Here is a 25,979-nt window from a genome sequence, read left to right on the forward strand (position 1 = left end):
CAGGATTGGTCTTGCCTTCAGGACCAATTCTCAGTCACCATGGAGCTGGTTAAAATAATATTTATCGAGCAACTAAACAACACAACCCGCCGCTCCCGTCAACACAACCCAGAATACGTGAGGTTGTGGTGTTGGCAGTGTCAACATGGTCACTATCAGAGCCATTTAGTGCTGGAAGTGTTGACCTGACCACAGAGATAAACATTTAGTGTTGGCAGTGTTCAGATGGTCACTATCTGAGCCATTTAATGCTAGAAGTGTTGACCTGACCACAGAGATAAACATTTAGGTTGGCAGTGTCAACATGGTCATTTTCCGAGCCATTTAGTGTCAGAAGTGTTGACCCGACCACAGAGATATACATTTAGTGTTGGCAGTGTTCAGATGGTCACTATCCGAGCTATTTACTGCTGGAAGTGTTGACCTGACCACAGAAATAAATATTTAGTGTTGGCAGTGTCAACATGGTCACTTTCCGAGCCATTTATTGCTGCAAGTGTTGACCTGACCACAGAGATAAACATTTAGTGTTGGCAGTGTCCGCCTGAAAACTGCCAGTGGCCTAAGCTGAGACTGATAGTGGCAGTATCCACTCTTATCAAAACAAACCCGCACCAGAGAAATTGTTTGTGACTGAGCGGAGATGACAGTGCGACTCTCATGATGGTGGGTGGCAGTACTGTCCCGAGTTGTGGTGTCACCATTGTGGCACTTCCCTGTTTTGTGGAAGTGGTACTGTTCTCTTGTGTCAGCAATGTTGCCCTTCTTTGTTCTGGAGGCGGCACTGACCTGTGTTGTATCAGAAAGTGTGGCACTTCCGCCGGTTGTGGCATTGCCCTGGTGGCAGCAGTGTGAGACTTCCCTTTGTTTGGGAGGTGGCACTGACCTGTGTTGAGATGGCACTCCCCTCGTGTTGAGGGGGGGAGGAGGAAGATATACTCTTGTGGTGAAAGAAAGGATATACACAAGTCAGTTCGTACGTCCGGCAGTTAGCATACCCATATCAGACCAAATTAGCGATTAAGCGTTGACATGTGTCAAAAGCACTCCACTGCTTGTAAACAAAAATGACTGTAAACAACAACGAAAAAAAGGTGTTATTTACATGTAAACATGCTCATTTGTGTACGAAACAGCAGCATGCGATACACCTGAATAGGAAATTATTGCCTCGTCCCCCCCCCCCCCCTAATAAAATATCAAATATACGAGTGCCACACACACACAGCTGCACACACCTGCCATACGTGTAACACTTGTCCACATGCTGATGCCAGTAATCCCGTAGGCACCATACGCCTATATATATAGACCCTATACATTATTGACTGGGAAAGTATTGATATGAGGCGAGCACCGGAGCGGAGGACACTACTCACCAGTCAGTAGGAGAGGCCCATGGCGGCGCCGGAGACTAGGAGGCCTGACGGGAAGCCTCCATGACAGGCGAGACGGAAACACCACACACACACACACACACACCTGTCCCTCCAAGTGTTGCCTCGCTACACTACTACAATATCCACCACAATCTACGTCAGGAGGGGGAGGGGGTGTCTACAGTTCCAGGGGGCCCACTAGCGGAGTAGCACTCGGGGGAAGGAGCGGTCGTCGTCGTCCTCCTGCAGGAGGCAGCAGGAGACGAGGGGGGCACAAGGGGGGAGTGTTGGGGCGGGCGAGGAGACGCGCTCGTGTTGTGATGTTGTCGCGACGGGCCCCGTGTGCGCACTGCCTGTCACCTCGCTCCTCGCGCCCCTCCCGACCCCCTCACTCTCGTCCCCTCACCCGGGGGACCTACACTCTGCCCCCCGGCCCCTACACTCCGCCCCCCCCGGCCCCGACACTCTGCCCCCCGGCCCCTACACTCTGCCCCCCGGCCCCTACACTCTGCCCCCCGGCCCCTACACTGTACCCCCGGCCTCTACACTCTGCCCCCCCGGCCCCTACAGTCTACTCCGGCCCCTACACTCTGATCCCCGGCCCCTACACTGTACCCCCGGCTCCTACACCCTGCCCCCCGGCCCCTACACCCCTGCCCCCGGCCCCGACACTCTGCCCCCGGCCCCTACACCCAGCCCCCGGCCCCTACACTGTACCTCCGGCCCCTACACTCTGCCCCCCGGCCCCTACACCCTGCCCCCCGGCCCCTACACCCTGCCCCCCGGCCCCTACACCCTGCCCCACGGCCCCTACACTCTGGCCCCCCGGCCCCTACACTCTGGCCCCCGGCCCCTACACTGTACCCCCGGCCCCTACACCCTGCCCCCCGGCCCCTACACTGTACCCCCGGCTCCTACACTGTACCCTCGGCCCCTACACTGTACCCTCGGCCCCTACACCCTGCCCCCCCAGCTCCTACACTGTACCCTCGGCCCCTACACCCTGCCCGCCAGCCCCTACACCCTGCCCCCCCAGCCCCTACACTGTACCCTCGGCCCCTACACCCTGCCCGCCAGCCCCTACACCCTGCCCCCCGGCCCCTACACTGTACCCCCGGCCTCTACACTGTACCCCCGGCCCCTACACTGTACCCCCGGCCCCGACACTCTGCCCCCGGCCCCTACACTGTACCCCCGGCCCCGACACTCTGCCTCCGGCCCCTACACTGTACCCCCGGCCTCTACACAGTACCCCCGGCCCCTACACTGTACCCCCGGCCCCCTACACTGTACCCCGGCCCCTACACTGTACCCCCGGCCCCTACACTCTGCCCCCGGCCCCTACACTCTGCCCCCGGCCCCTACACTGTACCCCCGGACCCTACACCCTGCCCCTACACTGTACCCCCGGCCCCTACACCTTGCCCCCGGCCCCTACACTGTACCCCCGGCCCCTACACCCTGCCCCCCGGCCCCTACACCCTGCCCCCCGGCCCCTACACTCTGCCCCCGGCCCCTACACTGTACCCCCGGCCCCTACACCCTGCCCCCCGGCCCCTACACCCTGCCCCCCGGCCCCTACACTCTGCCCCCGGCCCCTACACTGTACCCCCGGCCCCTACACCCTGCCCCCCGGCCCCTACACCCTGCCCCCCGGCCCCTACACCCTGCCCCCCGGCCCCTACACTCTGCCCCCTGGCCCCTACACTGTACCCCCGGCCCCTACACCCTGCCCCCCGGCCCCTACACTCTGCCCCCCGGCCCCTACACTGTACCCCCGGCCCCTACACCCTGCCCCTCGGCCCCTACACCCTGCCCCCCGGCCCCTACACCCTGCCCCTCGGCCCCTACACCCTGCCCCCCGGCCCCTACACCCTGCCCCTCGGCCCCTACACCCTGCCCCCCGGCCCCTACACCCTACCCCCCGGCCCCTACACTCTGCCCCCCGGCCCCTACACTGTACCCCCGGCCCCTACACTCTGCCCCCCGGACCCTACACTGTACCCCCGGCCCCTACACCCTGCCCCCCGGCCCCTACACTCTGCCCCCAAGCCCCTACACTGTACCCCCGGCCCCTACACCCTGCCCCTCGGCCCCTACACCCTGCCCCCCGGCCCCTACACTCTGCCCCCCGGCCCTTACACCCTGCCCCCCGGCCCTTACACCCTGCCCCTGGCCCTTACACCCTGCCCCCGGCCCTTACACCCTGCCCCTACACTCTGCCCCCCGGCCCTTACACCCTGCCCCCCGGCCCTTACACCCTGCCCCCGGCCCTTACACCCTGCCCCTCGGCCCCTACACCCTGCCCCTCGGCCCCTACACCCTGCCCCCCGGCCCCTACACCCTGCCCCCCGGCCCCTACACTCTGCCCCCGGCCCTTACACCCTGCCCCCCGGCCCTTACACCCTGCCCCCGGCCCTTACACCCTGACCCCGGCCCCTACACTCTGCCCCCCGGCCCCTACACCCTGCCCCCTCCCGGCCCCCTACACCCTGCCCCCCCCGGCCCTTACACCCTGCCCCCCGGCCCCTACACCCTGCCCCCCCGGCCCCTACACTCTGCCCCCCGGCCCCTACACTCTGCCCCCCGGCCCCTACACCCTGCCCCCCCGGCCCCTACACTCTGCCCCCCGGCCCCTACACTCTGCCCCCCGGCCCCTACACTCTGCCCCCCGGCCCTTACACCCTGCCCCCCCGGCCCCTACACCCTGCCCCCCCGGCCCCTACACTCTGCCCCCCGGCCCCTACACTCTGCCCCCCGGCCCCTTCACCCTGCCCCCCCGGCCCCTACACTCTGCCCCCCGGCCCCTACACTCTGCCCCCCGGCCCTTACACCCTGCCCCCCGGCCCCTACACCCTGCCCTCCCGGCCCCTACACTGTACCCCCCGGCCCCTACACGCTGCCCCCGGCCCCTACACTCTGCCCCCCGGCCCCTACACCCTACCCCCGGCCCCTACACTGTACCCCCGGCCCCTACACTCTGCCCCCCGGCCTCTACACTCTGCCCCCGGCCCCTACACTGTACCCCCGGCCCCTACACCCTGCCCCCCCGGCCCCTACACTCTGCCCCCCCGGCCCCTACACCCTGCCCCTACTCCCTGCCCCCCCCCCGGCCCCTACTCCCTGCCCCCCCCCGGCCCCTACACCCTGCCCCCGGCCCATACACCCTGCCCCCCGGCTCCTATACCCCCCCCCCCCCCCCGGCCCCTACACCTGCACGTCCTGCAGGAGATCAGGAGGAAGGTTGCCCCAAGGTGTCACAGGTTCAACACCCATCTTGCCCCACACTCTCAAGATGACCTCAGATTACACCCGCCACAACACCCCCCCTGGAGAGGGCCGTGAATGGCATGGTTAAGTGTCCTCCACCCATGAATGGAAGGCGCTCACACTACTCAAAACCCAATCTTCTTGCGAAATTACCCGTTATATAAAATTGATTCATTATTTCAATTCGAAACGCGGCCATTTGTATATGAAGAAACATATATAGACTGCCACTGAAGGGTAGTCCAATATATAGGTTAAAAAAAGGTTGTTACGTGTGAAATATTGTATAGTGTTGAGAGCCTAGCCGAGGCGCCCTGTCCCCCTGCCGGCACCCACACCAACTACTCTCAGTGTTGCCGCCTCTACACCACCCACAATATTTAACGCTCCTTCACTTACCACACGCACTACTGGCAAATGAAAATTACAACGCGTTGTATATTGATCAAAACACAAGTTCGTGAACGAACTCATTCACGACTAGACCTCCCCACCCGCTATTAGAAAAGCAATTAGGAGCAAAATATAATCGATTTGGCATCTCGCAAAGATTCGGCAACCACGCAGGCGATCAATTGAAGGAACGGCGCAGGTGCCACTTCTCCAGGCGCGGGGCGCTGTTGCCACGTGGACTCCCCGTCACACTGATGGATTACATCACCTGGTATTATATAAAAAAAAAATACAAAAATAAAAAAAGATTCATGTCAATAGGGGCCAATTTTTTCTACCGCTTCCCCTAATATTTTCCCCCCGAGATAAAATTACGCCGGGAACTGGAAGGTCATCATTATAAGGTCTCCTTCACAACCCTAAATTATGGTCACGTGATGAGTGAGTGTGTGTGTGTGTGTGTGTGTGTGTGTGTGTGTGTGTGTGTGTGTGTGTGTGTGTGTGTGTGTGTGTGTGTGTGTGTGTGTGTGTGTGCACTCACCTAATTGTGCTTGCGGGGGTTGAGCTCTGGCTCTTTGGTCCCGCCTCTCAACCATCAATCAGCAGGTTCCTGAGCCTATTGGGCTCTATCATATCTACACTTGAAACTGTGTATGGAGTCAGCCTCCACCACATCCCTTCCTAATGCATTCCATTTGCCAACCACTCTGACACTAAAAAAAGCTCTTTCTAATATCTTTGTGGCTCATTTGGGCACTGAGTTTCCACCTGTGTCCCCTTGTGCGTGTTCCCCTTGTGTTAAATAGCCTGTCTTTATCTACCCTATCAATTCCTTTGAGAATCTTGTATGTGGTGATCATGTCCCCCCCTAACTCTTCTGTCTCCCAGTGACGTGAGATTTAATTCCCGTAGTCTCTCCTCGTAGCTCATACCCCTCACCTCGGGTACTAGTCTGGTGGCAAACCTTTGAACTTTGTTACGTGTGTGTGTGTGTGTGTGTGTGTGTACTCGCCTATTAGTACTCATCTATTTGTGCTTGCAGGATCGATCATTGACTCTTGGATCCCGCCTTTCTAGCCATCGGTTGTTTAAAGCAATGACTCCTGTCCCATTTCCCTATCATATCTAGTCTTAAAATTATGAATAAAGTTTGCTTCCACAACCTGTTCCTTAAGTGCATTCCATTTTTCCACTACTCTCACGCTAAAAGAAAACTTTCTAACATCTCTGTGACTCATCTGAGTTTCCAGCTTCCACCCATGTCCCCTCGTTCTGTTATTATTACGTGTGAACATTTCGTCTATGTCCACTTTGTCAATTCCCCTGAGTATTTTATATCTTCCTATCATATCTCCTCTCTCCCTTCTTTTTTCTAGTGTCGTAAGGTTTAGTTCTTTCAGGCGCTCTTCATATCCCATCCCTCGTAACTCTGGGACAAGCCTCGTCGCAAACTTCTGAACCTTTTCCAGTTTCCTTATGTGTTTCTTCAGGTGGGGGCTCCATGATGGTGCGGCATACTCTAAGACTGGTCTCACGTAGGCAGTGTACAGTACCCTAAAAGCCTCCTTACTTAGGTTTCTGAATTAAGTTCTCACTTTCGCCAGTGTAGAGTACGCTGCTGTCGTTATCCTGTTTATATGTGCCTCAGGAGTTAGGTTAGGTGCTACGTCCACTCCCATGTCTCTTTCTCGAATCGTTACAGGTAGGTAGTTCCCTTTTATTATGTACTGTCTCTTTGGCCGCCTATCACCTGATCCTATTTCCATAACATTACATTTACTCGTGTTGAACTCCAGTAGCCATTTCTCTGACCATCTCTGCAACCTGTCTAGGTCCTCTTGGAGGATCCTACAATCCTCATCTGTCACAACTCTTCTCATTAATTTTTTGTCATCCGCAAACATTGACATGTAGGATTCCACTCCTGTAAACATATCATTTACGTAAATAAGAAAGAGGATTGGTCCCAGCACCGATCCTTGAGGTACTCCACTCGTTACTGTTCGCCAGTCCGACTTCTCGCCCCTTACCATTACCCTCTGGCTCCTTCCTGTTAGGTAGTTCCTCACCCATACTAGGGCCATTCCGCTTACTCCTGCCTGCCTCTCAAGTTTGTATAGCAGTCTCATGTGCGGTACTGTATCAAAGGCCTTTTGGCAGTCCAGAAATATGCAGTCTGCCGAGCCTTCTCTGTCCTGCATTATTCTTGTTATTTTATCATAGAATTCTAAAAGGTTTGTTAAGCATGATTTCCCTGTCCAGAACCCATGTTGGTGCTTGTTTACAAACCCAATGTTCTCCAGGTGCTCAACAAGTCTTAGCCTAATTATTCTTTCAAGTATTTTGCAGGGGATGCTTTACGTAAGTGCTTGCGTAACTTCTTCGTGAATCTGGCCCCAGATTCGTAAGTGCTTGCGTAACTTCTTCGTTATTCTGGCCCCTGGTGTTCCAGCGTACGTCCAGGGACACGACTCGTCAAGCATTTGCCCAACCGTTTACGAAACCAGTACATTTTTCCTTAATTATGGCGGCTTTGTTTACATTTACCAGTATATACGCTCAGAAGCACTATACGAGGTTGTTTATAATAACTTCGGATTGTGACGTTTGGAAGCTCGTATGAACTGTTTAATAAATGTGACCAAGGCCGTCACGAGTGTTGGAAGATGTACAGGTTTCGTAAGTTTAAATGCTTGATGAACCTGGCCGAGCTGTCTGGTGATTTTGATTTGTTGCCGCTGGAGGCGGCTAGTTTATTATGCACCCCATACTCATCTTGTGAGCGGTAGCGCAAAAAGCATTACAGAGGGCACAAAAGGTCTTTATCAGACCTCACCTTAGATTATTACATAAACAATTTCATCCATCCTTCACACCTTATAATTACAATGTCAGCTAGTTACAGAGAATGTTCTATTTCAAGAGCTATATATTTACAGTAAGTCATTATACATTAATGGTTGGTCTTATCGCTAATACATAATTGTTTGAGCAATGGAGATATTACAGAGTCATAGGGGAGCTGCTGTTTATTATTAGTCCTCACAATACACTACTTGTTTCTTAATCTTATATGTCGTTTATCTACTGGAAGCGAAATATGGATACAATGCAAGGATTTTAGGTATTTTATCCTTAGTAATAAGACAGGTTGCCATATCATACAGCGTGAGCTTAGATTTATCTCTAAATGACTCAATTTTTATCTCTAAATGGCTTAAGTTTACTACAATCCAAGATATAGTGTTCGAGTGTGTGTCCCTGTCTTTGTCCAAACAGTTTACACTTTACTTAATCTAGATCCCTATACAAGCCGAACTGCCAGAGATACTTGTAGCCAAGTCTTATACGAGCTGTGACAACATCTGTTAGTCTACTGACTTTGTTACTTGTTACTTTTAACTTTGTGTGAAGTAAAACACATGTTTTACTTCACACATTTCATTGTGATAAACAATAGACCTGCTAGTTCCAATTAGCACTGTTCTACTTTCGTCAAATCCATCCCCAGGCGTTCTCGTCTAACGACACTTTTTAGCGACCTAGTTGATAACTCAAGATTCCGTCCAATACTGTCTTTGTTTACCTTGCTGGGACACTCATCTCATCTGGGACACCCAAGTCCCAGATGACTCAGGGAGTCATTTGGGACTTGGGGCCATCGCCAGACCGCGGACGTCACCGGTCCAGCTGATGATGACGTCACGAAGGTAAACAAGATGAAGGTCGCAGTGATGATGGTCAGCTGGGCGGCTTCTCTCTCTCTCAAACACTGCCCCACACCCCCTTCGACCCCCCTCCCTGCCCCACACCCCCTTCGACCCCCCTCCCTGCCCCACACCCCCTTCGACCCCCCTCCCTGCCACACAAGGGAGATGATGATATCAAGCTTGATGTTATCAAGCGGATAACATCAGCGGCATATGCCAGGCTGGCCAACATACGAACGGCATTCAGAAACTTGTGTAAAGAATCATTCAGAACTTTGTATACCACATATGTCAGGCCAATCCTGGAGTATGCAGCCCCAGCATGGAGTCCATATCTAGTCAAGGATAAGACTAAACTGGAAAAGGTTCAAAGGTTTGCCACCAGACTAGTACCCGAGCTGAGAGGTATGAGCTACGAGGAGAGACTACGGGAATTAAACCTCACTTCGCTGGAAGACAGAAGAGTTAGGGGGGACATGATCACCACATTCAAGATTCTGAAGGGGATTGATAGGGTAGATAAAGACAGTCTATTTAACACAAGGGGAACACGCACAAGGGGACACAGGTGGAAACTGAGTGCCCAAATGAGCCACAGAGATATTAGAAAGAACTTTTTTAGTGTCAGAGTGGTTGACAAATGGAATGCATTAGGGGGTGATGTGGTGGAGGCTCACTCCATACACAGTTTCAAGTGTAGATATGACAGAGCCCGATAGGCTCAGGAATCTGTACACCTGTTGATTGACGGTTGAGAGGCGGGACCAAAGAGCCAGAGCTCAACCCCCGCAAACACAACTAGGTGAGTACAACTAGGTGAGTACAACCTCCTCCTCCTCTCTCCCTTCCCTCCCTTTAATCCTCCCCTTTCCCTCCCTCTTCTTCCCCTTTAGTCACATTATTTTAGCACGTTTAAAGGGGTTGACAACGGATGGATCGCGACGTTCTATAGCACCTGTGCCATGACTTTAAAAGCAGTTTGAAAAGACCGAGACGCGAGGTGTTGAGGGACTTGCCGCAAGTTGGACTTGGGCGTGGTTACTTCATGGTGTACACACACGGTATAAACGGAGTCAAGTCCCAGTGGGAAATGCGTTGTAAGTGGAGAGTCCCAGTGGCGAGTCCCAGTAGAGTGGCCTGGGACCTCTCTCTCTCTCATTCACGAGGCTTATAATACACTTTATATACAGGATTTCTAAGAGCAACATATATAGGACTGGATATAAAATAGAAAAAACTTCAAATCTCTGCGAGACGATATAGACAATAGGCTTTGAAAATGGGGCCAAGACTGAGAGTTGTAGTTTAATGTTGGCAACTATGGGGTTCCGAGCCTGGGTGATGATAACAGGGCAACCTGATATCATCTGAACAATGACCACACTTCAAACCTGGGGTCAGGTTCACCAAGTAGTTACGCACGCACGAACCTGTACGTCTTTTCCCAATCTTTGGCGGTTTTGTTTACAATTTTTAAACAGTTAATGAGCTCCGAAGCACCAGGAGGCTGTTTATAACAATAACAACAGTTGATTGGGAAGTTTTCATGCTTGTAAACTGTTTAATAAATGTAACCAAAGCCGTCAAAGATTGAGGAAAGATGTACTCGTTCGTAAGTGCTTGCGTAACTGCTTCGTGAATCTTCGTGAATAAATATTCGAAATAAGCCATAATACGATAGTGGTATTCTACCATAGTTGTATCATATTATATCATATAATTAATCAGATATTAAATGTTATTCATCAATTTTTTATCATGACCTTGGTCAGTTTGGACCATTGTGGATTATACATGATTTTGGTCGCCGGAGAAATTAATGGGGATAATTTTACATATATCCAGAGCTGACAGGAGAGAAAACGACTTGTGGACATTACCTTCCTAGCGGGCCCAAAGACTTTCACATTGTCGCATACAAAACAAACTAATCAATTAGCCATAGAAAAGCAGGCTGAGTTAACCGAAGTGACGCTCTCAGTGGTGGACAATATCTGACGCAGTGGATGGCTGTCTGGTCGAAGCTCCGACCAACAGGGCGCGCTGTACGCGGTGTTCCCGCCAGGAGGTTGGGGTTGTTGCTGTTATAGATTCAGCTACTCGGAACAAGTTCCAAGTAACTATGGTGAGCCCGTAACTTACCTGGCACAGGAGCGGGGGCAAGTAGCACGGGCTATGGTGAGCCCGTAGTGGACTTACCTGGCACAGGAGCGGTGCTCTTCGTGAGGGGGACTGCTTATACCGTCTGGTGTGGATCCTCACATTCATCAACTCTTCGACCCCATTTTCCCCAATCTGCGAGGATGCCTCTGGCTTGTGTAGTAGATTGTACCTTCATGAAATGTGTATTCAATTTTACAATCAGTTCAATCAATTTACAATCAATTCAGTCTTATGCGACAGTGAATATAGGCAAACGCATCCTCACTGCAATAACATATAATCAAATTACTAACGATTAGGCACGAATTCAACAACTGAATTTTGCCAATTATGTTAAACAATAGTGACCAATGCAGATCCTTCCGGAGCACCGGACGTCTCCGTGTGGCGTGACCGCCTCACTGCGAAATTCTGACTTTGATGTTTGTCATGTTTTGAAGGTCATGTGTGTGTGGAGATTATGGAGAGGATGGGGCCCTGGGCCCAGGCCCCGGGAGACGCATCCTGGAGGCAGACCCCCGGGGGCACATGCCTGAGGGGCCCCTGCTTGTGTCACTCGGGCCCTCGGATTATCCTCCGTTCATGCCTATGCTCGCCTGTTCACAAGGGCGAGCAAAGTCGCCCGTTGTTGTTGGTGTTTAAGATTCAGCTACTAGGAACAAAAAGTTCCAAGTAGCACGGGCTATGGTGAGCCCGTAGTGGACTTACCTGCCACAGGAGCGGGGCTGTAACTGGAGTGAATTCTCTCAGCGTACCTATTGCAACCTCTGATTTTCAACGCAGTTATTTTGCACATCCTGCAATGCCTTCTGGTCTCCTGAGGAGTTATTTTCGCGTGTAGATTTGAAAACAGTTCCTCTAATATAGCCCAAGTGTAAAGTATTGTCTCCCGCCTGGGCTCTAGGTGGATATAGATTTACATTTTTAAGCGGGCCCGCCCTCCCTCTCTCCTCGTAATACATCTTTAGGTCAAAAGTCAAGGCTAATCTTTTCAGGTACATGTCATTATACAGAATACCGATCAAGATACAATCGACACAATGATTCAGGTACTAGCTAATCTACCCACTGCAGTTCCACGATGGGCTCCGGGATGAGGCGGCATACTCTAAGACTGGCCTCACAGAGGCGGTATACAGTGATCTAAAAGCCTCCTTATTCAAGTTTCTGAAGGATGTTCTGACTTTTGTCAGAGTAGCGTATGCGGCTGACGTTATTCTATTTATATGAGCCTCTGGAGTTAGGTTTGGTGTTATGTCCACTCCCAGGTCTTTGTCTCTAGACGTTAAAGTGAGGTAGTTTCCCTTCGTCGTATATTGGCCTTTCGGTCTTCTGGCTCCTGTTCTAATTTCCATCACCTTACACTTGCTGGTGTTGAACTCAAGCAACTATTTCTCGGACCATCTCTGCAACTTATTCAAGTCATCCTGGAGAATCTTGCAATCCTCATCTCTCTCATCCCTCCTCATTAGTTTTGCATCATGTGTAAACATTGACATAAAAGACTCGACTTCTGCAGTCAAATCATTAACATAAATGAGGAACAATATGGGTCCCAGCACCGATCCTTGAGGCACCCCGCTTGTTACTCTGCGCCTGTCCCACTCCTCGCTCCTCACTGTCACAATCTGACACCTGTCTGTCAGATAATTCCTTATCCATGATAGTCCGTTTCCGTCTACTCCCACCTGCCTCTCAAGTTTGTATGAGACATTACCTTCAGAAGAGGTATGTAGTATGAGACATTACCTTCAGAAGAGGTATGTAGTATGAGACATTACCTTCAGAAGAGGTATGTAGTATGAGACATTACCTTCAGAAGAGGTATGTAGTATGAGACATTACCTTCAGAAGAGGTATGTAGTATGAGACATTACCTTCAGAAGAGGTATGTAGTATGAGACATTACCTTCAGAAGAGGTATGTAGTATGAGACATTACCTTCAGAAGAGGTATGTAGTATGAGACATTACCTTCAGAAGAGGTATGTAGTATGAGACATTACCTTCAGAAGAGGTATGTAGTATGAGACATTACCTTCAGAAGAGGTATGTAGTATGAGACATTACCTTCAGAAGAGGTATGTAGTATGAGACATTACCTTCAGAAGAGGTATGTAGTATGAGACATTACCTTCAGAAGAGGTATGTAGTATGAGACATTACCTTCAGAAGAGGTATGTAGTATGAGACATTACCTTCAGAAGAGGTATGTAGTATGAGACATTACCTTCAGAAGAGGTATGTAGTATGAGACATTACCTTCAGAAGAGGTATGTAGTATGAGACATTACCTTCAGAAGAGGTATGTAGTATGAGACATTACCTTCCCTGCCTTCTGTGTGTTTACTAGTTGTGTTTTTGCAGGGGTTGAGCTCTGCTCTTTCGGCCCGCCTCTCAACTGTCAATCAACTGTTTACTAACTACTTTTTTTTTTCCCCACACACCACACACACACACACACACCCCAGGAAGCAGCCCGTGACAGCTGACTAACTCCCAGGTACCTATTTACTGCTATGTAACAGGGGCACTTAGGGTGAAAGAAACTTTGCCCATTTGTTTCTGCCTCGTGCGGGAATCGAACCCGCGCCACAGAATTACGAATCCTGCGCGCTATCCACCAGGCTACGAGGCCCCAGGCGGGTGTGGTGCTGAATGTGTGTGTGTGTGTGTGTGTGTGTGTGTGTGTGTGTGTGTGTGTGTGTGTGTGTGTGTGTGTGCGCGCGCGCAGAATCGACCTTTAGCTCCTGGACCCCGCCTTTTCTGCCGGTTGTCTAATGCAATGAATCATGACCTATCGTTTTAGCAAGTCTATTTTTGAAATTATGATCAGAGTTCTCTTCTACAACCTGCTTATATAGTTCATTCCACTTCCTTAAGTAACAAAAGAAAATACTATAATATCCAAGGCTCACGGGTTTCTAAAGCTTCGATCCACGACCTCTTGTTCCGTCAGTATTCACTTTTATCCTGAGGTTATCTTGAGATGATTTCGGGGCTTTAGTATCCCCGCGGCCCGGTCCTCGACCAGGCCTCCACCCCCAAGAAGCAGCCCGTGACAGCTGACTAGCTCCCAGGTACCTATTTACTGCTAGGTAACAGGGGCATCAGGATGAAAGAAACTGCCTAACGTTTCTCGCCGGCGCCCGGGATCGAACCACAGGATCACGCGTCCAGTGTTCTGTCCACTCAGCCACCGGCTCCTAAAGACTGCGAGGAGCCGGTCGGCCGAGCGGACAACACACTGGACTTGTGATCCTGTGGTCCCGGGTTCGATCCCTGGCACCGGCGAGAAACAATGGGCAGAGTTTCTTTCACCCTATGCCCCTGTTACCTTGCAGTAAAATAGGTACCTGGGTGTTAGTCAGCTGTCACGGGCTGCTTTCTGGGGGGTGGAGGCCTGGTCGAGGACCGGGCCGCGGGGACACTAAAGCCCCGAAATCATCTCAAGATAACCTCAAGATGGCCCGTCTTCTTCATTTGATACACTGTACAAACTCTACCGTCCCAGCCTCGTGAGAAACGCACACACCCAACTGCCTGGACAACTTCTAAGGTTCCCACAACGTCAAGAAAACAGTCAGTGTAAAGCGTCGTCTCCTAACCTACCAGAGGACCCACAACAGAAAACGGGACAGTACGTCACTTTCGCCAGCCGCTTCCATTTTGTAATGCGAAAATTTTTGGCCTGATGTAACGCATATGAGGGAAATGCGACGCCCCAAGAAAGTAATAGACTGTGGCCTCATAATCTCTGTTGATAAGACAAGTAATAGACTGTGGCCTCATAATCTCTGTTGATAAGACAAGTAATAGACTGTGGCCTCATAATCTCTGTTGATAAGACAAGCGTTCTTATTCGCCATTCTCTTCATTCATTTATTTATTTATTTATTTATATATATACAAGGTACATTGGGTTTGTGTGAATACATAGCATAGTACAGTAATTACAATCTTGTAAAGCCACTAGTACGCGCAGCGTTTCGGGCAGGTCCTTAATCTAACAGATAATTTTAAGTAGGTAAATTCTATCAGAATTAATAAAATAACAAATACACTGCAAGAAAAAAAATGAGATGAGAGAGATGTACTTCATGTTAACTATACTATTATTGGAGTGCCTGTGGAGACTTGCGAGTCTTATAAATATCTTGGAGTCGAGGTTAATGATACAAATCTCATCAGCAACCTACTCAAAAAACTTGTTGAGCGTCTTAAACCTCTCAAAAACTCTTGTTGGCAAAGGATTTGGCATTAACATAAAATATGCTCGTAGTTTTTATATTGCCTTTATACGATCTGTTGTTGATTATTATGCCTTGCATCTTCTTAATTGTTCACTTAAACAATTACAAGGCCTAGATGTAGTACAGAATGATGCCATGCGCATCATCCTGGGTTGTCCTAGAACTGTCAGAATTGTTAACATGAGAAAGGAACTAAAATTACCTTCTATTTAGGAAAGAATAGTTCTTAGTGCTATGTTTTGTGCCAAAACTTTGAAAAATAATGGTCCCCTCCCCAGCACTTTTCAAATTAAATTGAGATTCATTCTAAACAATTCTGACTGTTCCTTCAATCCGCCGGAAAAAGCTCCCTACAGTGCGTACTCACCTATTTGTGCTTGCGGGGGTTGAGCTCTGGCTCTTTGGTCCCGCCTCTCAACTGTCAATCAACTGGTGTGCAGGTTCCTGAGCCTACTGGGCTCTATCATGTCTACATTTGAAACTGTGTATGGAGTCAGAATACATTAGGTAGTGATGTGGTGGAGGCCATCTGTTAACTACTCTGACACTGATAAAGTTCTTTCTAACGTCCCTGTGGCTCATGTGGGCACTCAGTCTCCACCTGTGTCCCCTTGTTCGCGTCCCACCAGTATATACAACTGTGTGGCTCAGTTGTTGTGCCAGTAATCTTCTGAAAGTGAATGTGTCACTTAATCCTGATAAAACTGTTCACTATATTCCCCCCTTGGAAAGATGTGCAGGTTTCTATACATAGATTCCCCCTTCAGTGTAAAACAAATGTATAACACAAACTATGAGATGTATGACACTAGAAGCTATTGACCGTCATCTTCAAAATCTCAAACCAACTGAATCCTATGTCTTTACTAATGGTTCTGTGCAGTTAGGTACTGGTAGAACAGGTTGTGCATGTGCAGTGTATAAAGGGAATGAAAGGATCATGTCTAGTACACAGAGATTGAGCAACTGGGCAAGCACGACACAGACCGAGCTATTGGGCATTTATCTAGCCACTAAGTACCTTAAGCTCAATGGTGGTGGAGTGATATTCTGTGACTCTAAAAGTGCTCTGCAGTCCTTAAATAACCCAACACAATATATGTCTGAAGTAGCTTGTAATATTAAATGGAATGTAATTTTTGTCAATGATAATAACTATTGTATAAAATTTGTGTGGATCGCATCCCATGTTGGAGTTGGAAAACATGACTTTGTAGATCGATTGGCCAATGAGGCTTGCAGGAAAGAAAACACTGACTCTGACTTTGGACTATCTAATGCAATTATTAGAAACATACAAATTAAAGAAATTAATTCAGATTTAGAAGAACTAAGAAATGCCCAGAGACCTGAAAGCTGCAGTATTAAAAGTTATGACAAGTTTTGTAATAATAGGTATTTGTATGGTCAGCACAGTAACCGGACCAGGCAATGTGATGTAGTCATTGTGGTAATTCACCTTGGCTATAGACACATCTGGCAGGTTAGTGAGGCTGAGCCACTACCAGAATACTCAGATTGTAAACTCTGTGATGAACCTTTAATGCATTCACTAGAACACTATATTGTTGAATGTTAAACCGTAAAGGACTTCAGACCTCCTGGCCTCTTGTACCACCAACTGTATAACTATTGTATTGACTCAGGTGTTCTGGACGACATCCTAACAATTTATCCAAAATTTGCTTGTCCATTTTAAAGAATGAAGAACAATTTTATTTATATTACTTCTAAGCTGCATCACTTATGAACCCTTCCCTGCCCTTGTGTGGCAGTGTACAATAGAAAGTTTTCACATATTTATACATTAAAACATTAATTGTAACCATGATATATATATATGTGCCAGTTTAGACCTATTGTCTTGTGTATGACCCTCTGTCCTGTGTGACAGTGAATACCAGCATTATCCTCATTTAAATAAGACCTAATTGAAATCCTCAGATTAGGCAAAATTGTAATTAATTTTGTCAATAAAGATGTTAATAATAATAATTAGCCACCTAATCTAATCAACCGAATCATAGAATACGTGGATTTTTGTGATGCCTCTACTTTTCACAGCACCTTGTATTTGTTATGTATTTATATTATATATATATATATGTCGTACCTAATAGCCAGAACGCACTTCTCAGCCTACTATTCAAGGCCCGATTTGCCTAATAAGCCAAGTTTTCATGAATTAATATTTTTTCGTCTACCTAACCTACCTAACCTAACCTAGCTTTTTTTGGCTACCTAACCTAACCTTACCTATAAATATAGGTTAGGTTAGGTTAGGTAGGGTTGGTTAGGTTCGGTCATATATCTACGTTAATTTTAACTCCAATAACAAAAAATTGACCTCATACATAGAGAAAAGGGTTGCTTTATCATTTCATAAGAAAAAAATTATAGTAAATATATTAATTCAGGAAAACTTGGCTTATTAGGCAAATCGGGCCTTGAATAGTAGGCTGAGAAGTGAGTTCTGGCTACTAGGTACGACATATATATATATATATATATATATATATATATATATATGCGAACAAGCCTGAATGGTCCCCAGGACTATATGTGAATGAAAACTCACACCCCAGAAGTGACTCGAACCCATACTCCCAGAAGCAACGCAACTGGTAACTACAGGGCGCCTTAATCCGCTTGACCATCACGGCCGTCAAAAGGAAGTGATAGCCGAGGCTATTTGAGCCACTTCCCCGACGGCAACTCGGATGGTAATCTTGGGCATAGCATTTCACCAAATCACCTCATTCTTTGGGGCACACGTGAGGAACACAAATAATTCCTCTTTTAATTATTTGTGTTCCTCACGTGTGCCCCAAAGAATGAGGTGATTTGGTGAAATGCTATGCCCAAGATTACCATCCGAGTTGCCGTCGGGGAAGTGGCTCAAATAGCCTCGGCTATCACTTCCTTTTGACGGCCGTGATGGTCAAGCGGATTAAGGCGCCCTGTAGTTACCAGTTGCGTTGCTTCTGGGAGTATGGGTTCGAGTCACTTCTGGGGTGTGAGTTTTCATTCATATATATATATATATATATATATATATATATATATATATATATAAGGCACAACCTTATATTTGTCAAGAGGACGGGTTGCTTTGTGTACATTTCCGGTCTTTCAATGCTCTTAAGAGCATCTCATGGCTTGAATATGTCTGCTCTTTCTATCTCTTCTCTTTCCTAGCGGCGTCAGGTCCAGCGCTTTCAGTCGCTCTTCATATTCCGTACCTCGCAGTTCTGGGACGACCATGGTTGCAAATTTCGGCACATTTTTAAGTATATGTGATGAGTATTCGGGCTGCATACTCTTGAACTGGTCTCATACACAGTTTATTCACAGTGACAGTGAATCTGACCGGTGGTGAACTGAAAGATTCCTTATTAGGTGCCTGAATGTTCTGACTTTTGCCTTTGTAGAGTATGCTACCTGCTTGATGGGGTTCTGGGAGTTCTTCTCCCCAAGCCCGGCCCGAGGCCTGATGTTATCTGTTTATACATACCTCTGATGATAAGCTTGGTGTTATATCCACGCCTATGGGGTCTTATTCTCCCGTCGTTACAAAGAGGCAGATTACGTTCATTGTGTATCGTCCCTTTGGTCTATGAGCATCAGTTCCCATCACCTTACATTTCCTGGTGTTGAAATCCAGTAGCCATTTTAAAGACCAACTACGTAGCTTGTTTAAATCCTCTTGGAGAATTTTTACACATCTAATTACGAAACCTGTACATCTTTCAACAATGATGGCGGATTTGTTTACGTGCCTGCTGGAGGAGGGCGACGTGGAGGACGAGGCAGCGGGCGCGTGAAGGTGCGCGGCGCCGTGTCTGGCCGAGCCACGGAACTATAGTCATTACTACCCAGCATGACAGTCCGTGGCCTTGTACTGGATTATCGTGAATGTTGAGAGATGAGGGCGGCATCCTTCCGGGCGGCGCCTCGACCACACCACCAGTAGGAGTACCACGACTCTCACACCGACACACGCAGCAGCAGCAGCAGCAGCAGCAGCAGCAGCAGCAGCAGCAGCAGCAGTAGCAGCAGCAGCAGCAGACCTTCAGCCTGGGGGGTGGTGGAATCTAGCCTGCCCATCCTTCTATATATTCATCTTCCTGTAACTATTCACTCACCGGACTCACCTCAACAGCGGCGTTTTCACCACCTGCCCAAATCCCCCGCCACCACCTGTTCACCTACCGGGCCGCCCACCACCTAATCCTGGGGTGCAACACGCACCAAGGTGACTGACATGTGGGAGACTGCCTCCTGGTCGTCCTGGTGGGGACGCGCCTGGGTGCGTGCATGCACGCTCCCACATCGACCTCCAGACACATGGTTGTTTACTGCAGTGGCGGGTACCTCCCTTTTCTTGTATTGTCACTAGGCTCTGCCTCCCTGGCCTCTGCTGCCTCCAGTGGCTGCCGCTCCTCCTGCCTCTCTCTCACACGCCGCTCCTCCTGCCTCACACACACACACGCCGCTCCTCCTGCCTCACACACACACACACACCTGCCTCACACACACACACACCTGCCTCACACACACACACCTGCCTCACACACACACACACACCTGCCTCACACACACACACACCTGCCTCACACACACACACACACACACCTGCCTCACACACACACACCTGCCTCACACACACACACACACACACACCTGCCTCAAACACACACACACACACCTGTCTCACACACACACACACACACACCTGTCTCACACACACACACCTGCCTCACACACACACACACACACACACACCTGCCTCACACACACACACCTGCCTCACACACACACACACACACACCTGCCTCACACACACACACACACACCTGTCTCACACACACACACACACACACACCTGCCTCACACACACACACACACACACACCTGCCTCACACACACACCTGTCTCACACACACACACACACACACCTGCCTCACACACACACACACACACACCTGTCTCACACACACACACACACACACACCTGCCTCACACACACACACACACACACCTGCCTCACACACACACACACCTGCCTCACACACACACACACACACACACACACACCTGCCTCACACACACACACACCTGCCTCACACACACACACACCTGCCTCACACACACACACACACACACAGCTGCCTCACACACACACACACACACCTGTCTCACACACACACACACCTGCCTCACACACACACACACACACACACACACAACTAGGTGAGTACACACCTGTCTCACACACACACACACACACACACACCTGTCTCACACACACACACCTGTCTCACACACACACACACCTGCCTCACACACACACACACACACACACCTGTCTCACACACACACACACCTGTCTCACACACAGGAGCGGACAAAATCTTGGTACAACTCGCGTCTCATATTTTCACCTCCGTCTTCTATAAAGATTTTTTAATGTAATTTTTATCTGTGTCGCTGGTAACATGGAAAGACTTCGTGATAATCCGGTGTACGAGCGCTACACCAGCGTTGTACAAGCGTTGAACGAGCGTTGTACAAGTGTTGAACGAGCGTTGTACAAGCGTTGAACGAGCGTTGTACAAGTGTTGAACGAGCGTTGTACAAGCGTTGAACGAGCGTTGTACAAGTGTTGAACGAGCGTTGTACTAGCGTTGAACGAGCGTTGTACTAGCGTTGAACGAGCGTTGTACTAGCGTTGAACGAGCGTTGTACTAGCGTTGAACGAGCGTTGTACGAATGTTGTACAACCGTCGTACGAACGTTGTACAACCGTTATAGGTGTGTTGTACAACCGTTGTACGAACGTTGTACGATCGTTGTACGAACGTTGTACAACCGTTGTATGAGCGTTGTACAAGTGTTGGGCAAACGTTGTACAAGCATTGTACGAACGTTGTACGAATGTTGTGCGAGTATTATACGAACGTTGTACAAGCGTTGTACGGTTCACGGCCAGGTCCACCAAGCTGTGGCTGCCTCTGTTAGCATACGCGCCCCAGACACACACACGCGCGATCACAGTGGGCTACGTCGTCAGGTCACAACCCACCAGGATCAGGGCTTCAATTCTCCTGCAGTACAGAAACGTTTGGGTAATGTTTCCTTTCACCTGTTGTATTTGTTCACCCTATGTGGTGGGATGCATCCTGTTAACGGTTAGCACTTGATGAAATGAGTATGATAATAGAACCACAGGTCGGGGCGCTATTGTATTTAGAGAACCAGCGGCTGGAGAAGCGGGGCCCAAGAGCTAGAAGCAGCTCTTGGGCCCCGCCCAAGCTCTTGGGAAGCTCAGGATTCCCTAAGGGAGGATACGGGGCTGTGGGTCTCAGTGACCTATATACCGAGTACCACAAGCGAGGCCAGTGATGGCACCCACCAGGGAGCCGGTCGGCCGAGCGGACAGCACGCTGTACTTGTGATCCTGTGGTCCTGGGTTCGATCCCAGGCGCCGGCGAGAAACAATGGGCACAGTTTCTTTCACCCTATGCCCCTGTTACCTAGCAGTAAAATAGGTACCTGGGTGTTAGTCAGCTGTCACGGGCTGCTTCCTGGGGGTGGAGGCCTGGTCGAGGACGGGGCCGAGGGGACACTAAAGCCCCGAAATCATCTCAAGATAACATCTCAAGATAGGCCAGCACGCACATCTTTTCTGTCTTCGGCGATTGGACAGGTTCGTCAGCACTTGCGTATATACCTGCTGGATGAGTCGTGGCGCCGGTCCGCTGCTAAGACATCCGCGTATGGTTGTGGTCAGCGTTCGTGACAAAGCAGCACCAGAATGCGCACTAAAAAAACTGGATATGTTATAGGTGGCCTTGAGGAGTTGTGAATTACGTCGCCACCGCCGAGGTCCAGTCCGCTGAGTAACGTGTGAGATGACAAGAAGCCGTCGATATGACGCCTGCAGTCACTGTCCTTATGTCTGGCACAGGTCCCGCCTTACACCGGCCACAGGTCCTGCCTTACACCGGCCACAGGTCCTGCCTTACACCGGCCACAGGTCCTGCCTTACACCGGCCACAGGTCCCGCCCTACACCGGCCACAGGTCCCGCCTTACACCGGCCACAGGTCCTGCCCTACACCGGCCACAGGTCCTGCCTTACACCGGCCACAGGTCCCGCCTTACACCGGCCACAGGTCCCGCCTTACACCGGCCACAGGTCCCGCCTTACACCGGCCACAGGTCCTGCCCTACACCGGCCACAGGTCCTGCCTTACACCGGCCACAGGTCCCGCCCTACACCGGCCACAGGTCCTGCCTTACACCGGCCACAGGTCCCGCCCTACACCGGCCACAGGTCCCGCCTTACACCAGCCACAGGTCCCGCCTTACACCGGCCACAGGTCCCGCCTTACACCGGCCACAGGTCCCGCCTTACACCGGCCACAGGTCCCGCCTTACACCGGCCACAGGTCCTGCCCTACACCGGCCACAGGTCCCGCCTTACACCGGCCACAGGTCCTGCCCTACACCAGCCACAGGTCCCGCCTTACACCGGCCACAGGTCCTGCCCTACACCGGCCACAGGTCCCGCCTTACACCGGCCACAGGTCCCGCCTTACACCGGCCACAGGTCCCGCCTTACACCGGCCACAGGTCCCGCCTTACACCGGCCACAGGTCCTGCCCTACACCGGCCACAGGTCCCGCCTTACACCGGCCACAGGTCCCGCCATACACCGGTCACAGGTCCCGCCTTACACCGGCCACAGGTCCTGCCCTACACCGGCCACAGGTCCCGCCTTACACCGGCCACAGGTCCCGCCTTACACCGGCCACAGGTCCCGCCTTACACCGGCCACAGGTCCTGCCCTACACCGGCCACAGGTCCCGCCTTACACCGGCCACAGGTCCCGCCTTACACCGGCCACAGGTCCCGCCTTACACCGGCCACAGGTCCTGCCCTACACCGGCCACAGGTCCCGCCTTACACCGGCCACAGGTCCCGCCTTACACCGGCCACAGGTCCCGCCTTACACCGGCCACAGGTCCCGCCTTACACCGGCCACAGGTCCCGCCCTACACCGGCCACAGGTCCCGCCTTACACCGGCCACAGGTCCCGCCTTACACCGGCCACAGGTCCCGCCTTACACCGGCCACAGGTCCCGCCTTACACCGGCCACAAGTCCCGCCTTACACCGGCCACAGGTCCCGCCTTACACCGGCCACAGGTCCCGCCTTACACCGGCCACAGGTCCCGCCTTACACCGGCCACAGGTCCCGCCTTACACCGGCCACAAGTCCCGCCTTACACCGGCCACAGGTCCCGCCTTACACCGGCCACAGGTCCCGCCCTACACCGGCCACAAGTACCACTTCCTGTCCCAGACAAAGGGTATTAAGCATAAATATCGGAGCCATACAATGGTATCGAACCCCCGTTCCTAAACTTGCCAGTCACGCGCACTAGAGTCCAGGAGTTCAGGGTGGAGGATAAGGAGGCTCGTCAGTGAGATGAAGGTCTAATAGGCTTCCTCGTGGCTCTCCTTAAGAAAATTCGCCATTTCACTTTGACAAATGTTCTTAAGAACACGTTGACGAAGTTGAGAGCCGTACGTTGGGGGAGAGTGCTGCCTGACCCAGTGACGCAGTCTGTGCCACACCGTGCGTGACGCAGTCTGTGCCACACCGTGCGTGACGCAGTCTGTGCCACACCGTGCGTGACGCAGCCTGTACAACACCGTGCGTGACGCAGCCTGTGCCACACCGTGCGTGACGCAGCCTGTACAACACCGTGCGTGACGCAGCCTGTACAACACCGTGCGTGACGCAGCCTGTGCAACACCGTGCGTGACGCAGCCTGTGCAACACCGTGCGTGACGCAGCCTGTACAACACCGTGCGTGACGCAGCCTGTACAACACCGTGCGTGACGCAGCCTGTGCAACACCGTGCGTGACGCAGCCTGTGCAACACCGTGCGTGACGCAGCCTGTACAACACCGTGCGTGACGCAGCCTGTACAACACCGTGCGTGACGCAGCCTGTACAACACCGTGCGTGACGCAGCCTGTGCAACACCGTGCGTGACGCAGCCTGTGCAACACCGTGCGTGACGCAGCCTGTACAACACCGTGCGTGACGCAGCCTGTACAACACCGTGCGTGACGCACCCTGTACAACACCGTGCGTGACGCAGCCTGTGCAACACCGTGCGTGACGCAGCCTGTGCAACACCGTGCGTGACGCAGCCTGTGCAACACCGTGCGTGACGCAGAGTGTTGCACCGCCGCCCCAGTGACGCACCCTGTGTAACACCGTACGTGACGCAGAGTACAGGCCGCCCCAGTGACGCACCCTGTGTAACACCGTGCGTGACGCAGAGTACAGGCCGCCCCAGTGACGCACCCTGTGTAACACCGTGCGTGACGCAGAGTACAGGCCGCCCCGCAATGACGCAGCCTGTGCGTGACACATTCTAAAGCTTCACTTAAACCAATTTGGACAGCAATAGCCTCGCCCTCACTGTCAAGTTCATGCATGACAGACATTTGTCACTTGACAAAGTGTAATATCCCGCCGGGAGCCTTCCTGCAAGCCTGCACGCACTGGGGGGAGAACTATCCTCCCAGAGAAGTCAAGGTCCCCCCGCCACGCCTGCTAACTCTTCATAACCATCAACAAAAGACGTGCTAATGGAAATTGAACGGTTTGATGGTATTCAAAAACTTCAGCCATCAGGACCACTGTCTTCGGGGGAGACCAATTTTGAGCTGTGTGGAGAGACTATCACCATTATATTTACGAAGAATGAATCGTAATACCGTGCTCAAATATTAGTGTGTGTGTTATATTTTCAAATTGCTACACCCGCGAGGAAAGATGGACGCGGGCAGCGGCAACATTGCGGGTGAATTTCAACCAGCCAATGGGACCGTTTTCTGCGCAACGGCGGAGGAAATGATATCGTGTCTACCCGGAGGCCCTCGCGGCCACACTATCATTTACCGCCAGACGGCATCGCCACCGAGGATAGCCTGGCCTTATTTATTACTTGAGAGATGACATATCACACTTGCATGACAGGTGTGTTAAGGGAGTCTCCCGCAACAGCGCCATCTATAGGGTCGAAGCTCAGTAGTTTGGAGGGAAGTGGGGGGAAAGGGACTCTTGTAGCACAGCGGCGCCTAAGGAATCGTATTTATATACAAACTTTTTACTAATACTGTTTCCTGTTCTGTGGCCACAAGAGGATTTTACAAGATAAGCTCAACCGCTAAGTCGATAAGCTCAAGTACTCAACCGCCATCTGGGTGGCCGCGGTACTCAACCGCCATCTGGGTGGCCGCGGTACTCAACCGTCATCTGGGTGGCCGCGGTACTCAACCGCCATTCGAGTGGCCGCGGTACTCAACCGCCATCCGGGTGGCCGCGGTACTGACATCCGAGACAAAATTTCAAAAGGGCCACTTGCCAAGACCAGCGAAGGATGCTGGAGTGGCCTCTAGTAACGATACACAGAGCTGCGAAGTACAAGACCAACAGAGCCGCGCGGACATCGAGGGTGCTCGGCCTACCTTTCCTGGCGAGATCGAGGGCGCTCGGCCTACCTTTCCTGGCGAGATCGAGGGCGCTCGGCCTACCTTTCCTGGCGAGATCGAGGGCGCTCTGCCTACCTTTCCTGGCGAGATCGAGGGCGCTCTGCCTACCTTTCCTGGCGAGATCGAGGGCGCTCTGCCTACCTTTCCTGGCGAGATCGAGGGCGCTCGGCCTACCTTTCCTGGCGAGATCGAGGGCGCTCGGGCTACCTTTCCTGGCGAGATCGAGGGCGCT

General features: G+C 51.4%; 1 protein-coding gene across 3 annotated transcripts in view; it reads right to left on the reverse strand.

Moving 5' to 3' along the window:
* LOC123773963 (glycoprotein 3-alpha-L-fucosyltransferase A) overlaps positions 1–25,979 on the reverse strand; it is a 256,030-nt gene that overhangs the window by 176,173 nt on the left and 53,878 nt on the right. The window contains exon 1 of one of the 3 annotated variants that reach the window (XM_045767963.2): positions 1,380–1,736. The exons of the other annotated variants lie outside the window; for them this stretch is intronic. The gene's annotated coding sequence lies outside the window, so the exon portion shown is untranslated. Of the gene's footprint in view, positions 1–1,379; positions 1,737–25,979 lie in introns of those variants that run through there. 3 annotated transcript variants of the gene reach the window in all.

The sequence above is a fragment of the Procambarus clarkii genome, chromosome 91, assembly GCF_040958095.1.
Source record: "Procambarus clarkii isolate CNS0578487 chromosome 91, FALCON_Pclarkii_2.0, whole genome shotgun sequence".
NCBI classification, from domain to species: domain Eukaryota; kingdom Metazoa; phylum Arthropoda; class Malacostraca; order Decapoda; family Cambaridae; genus Procambarus; species Procambarus clarkii.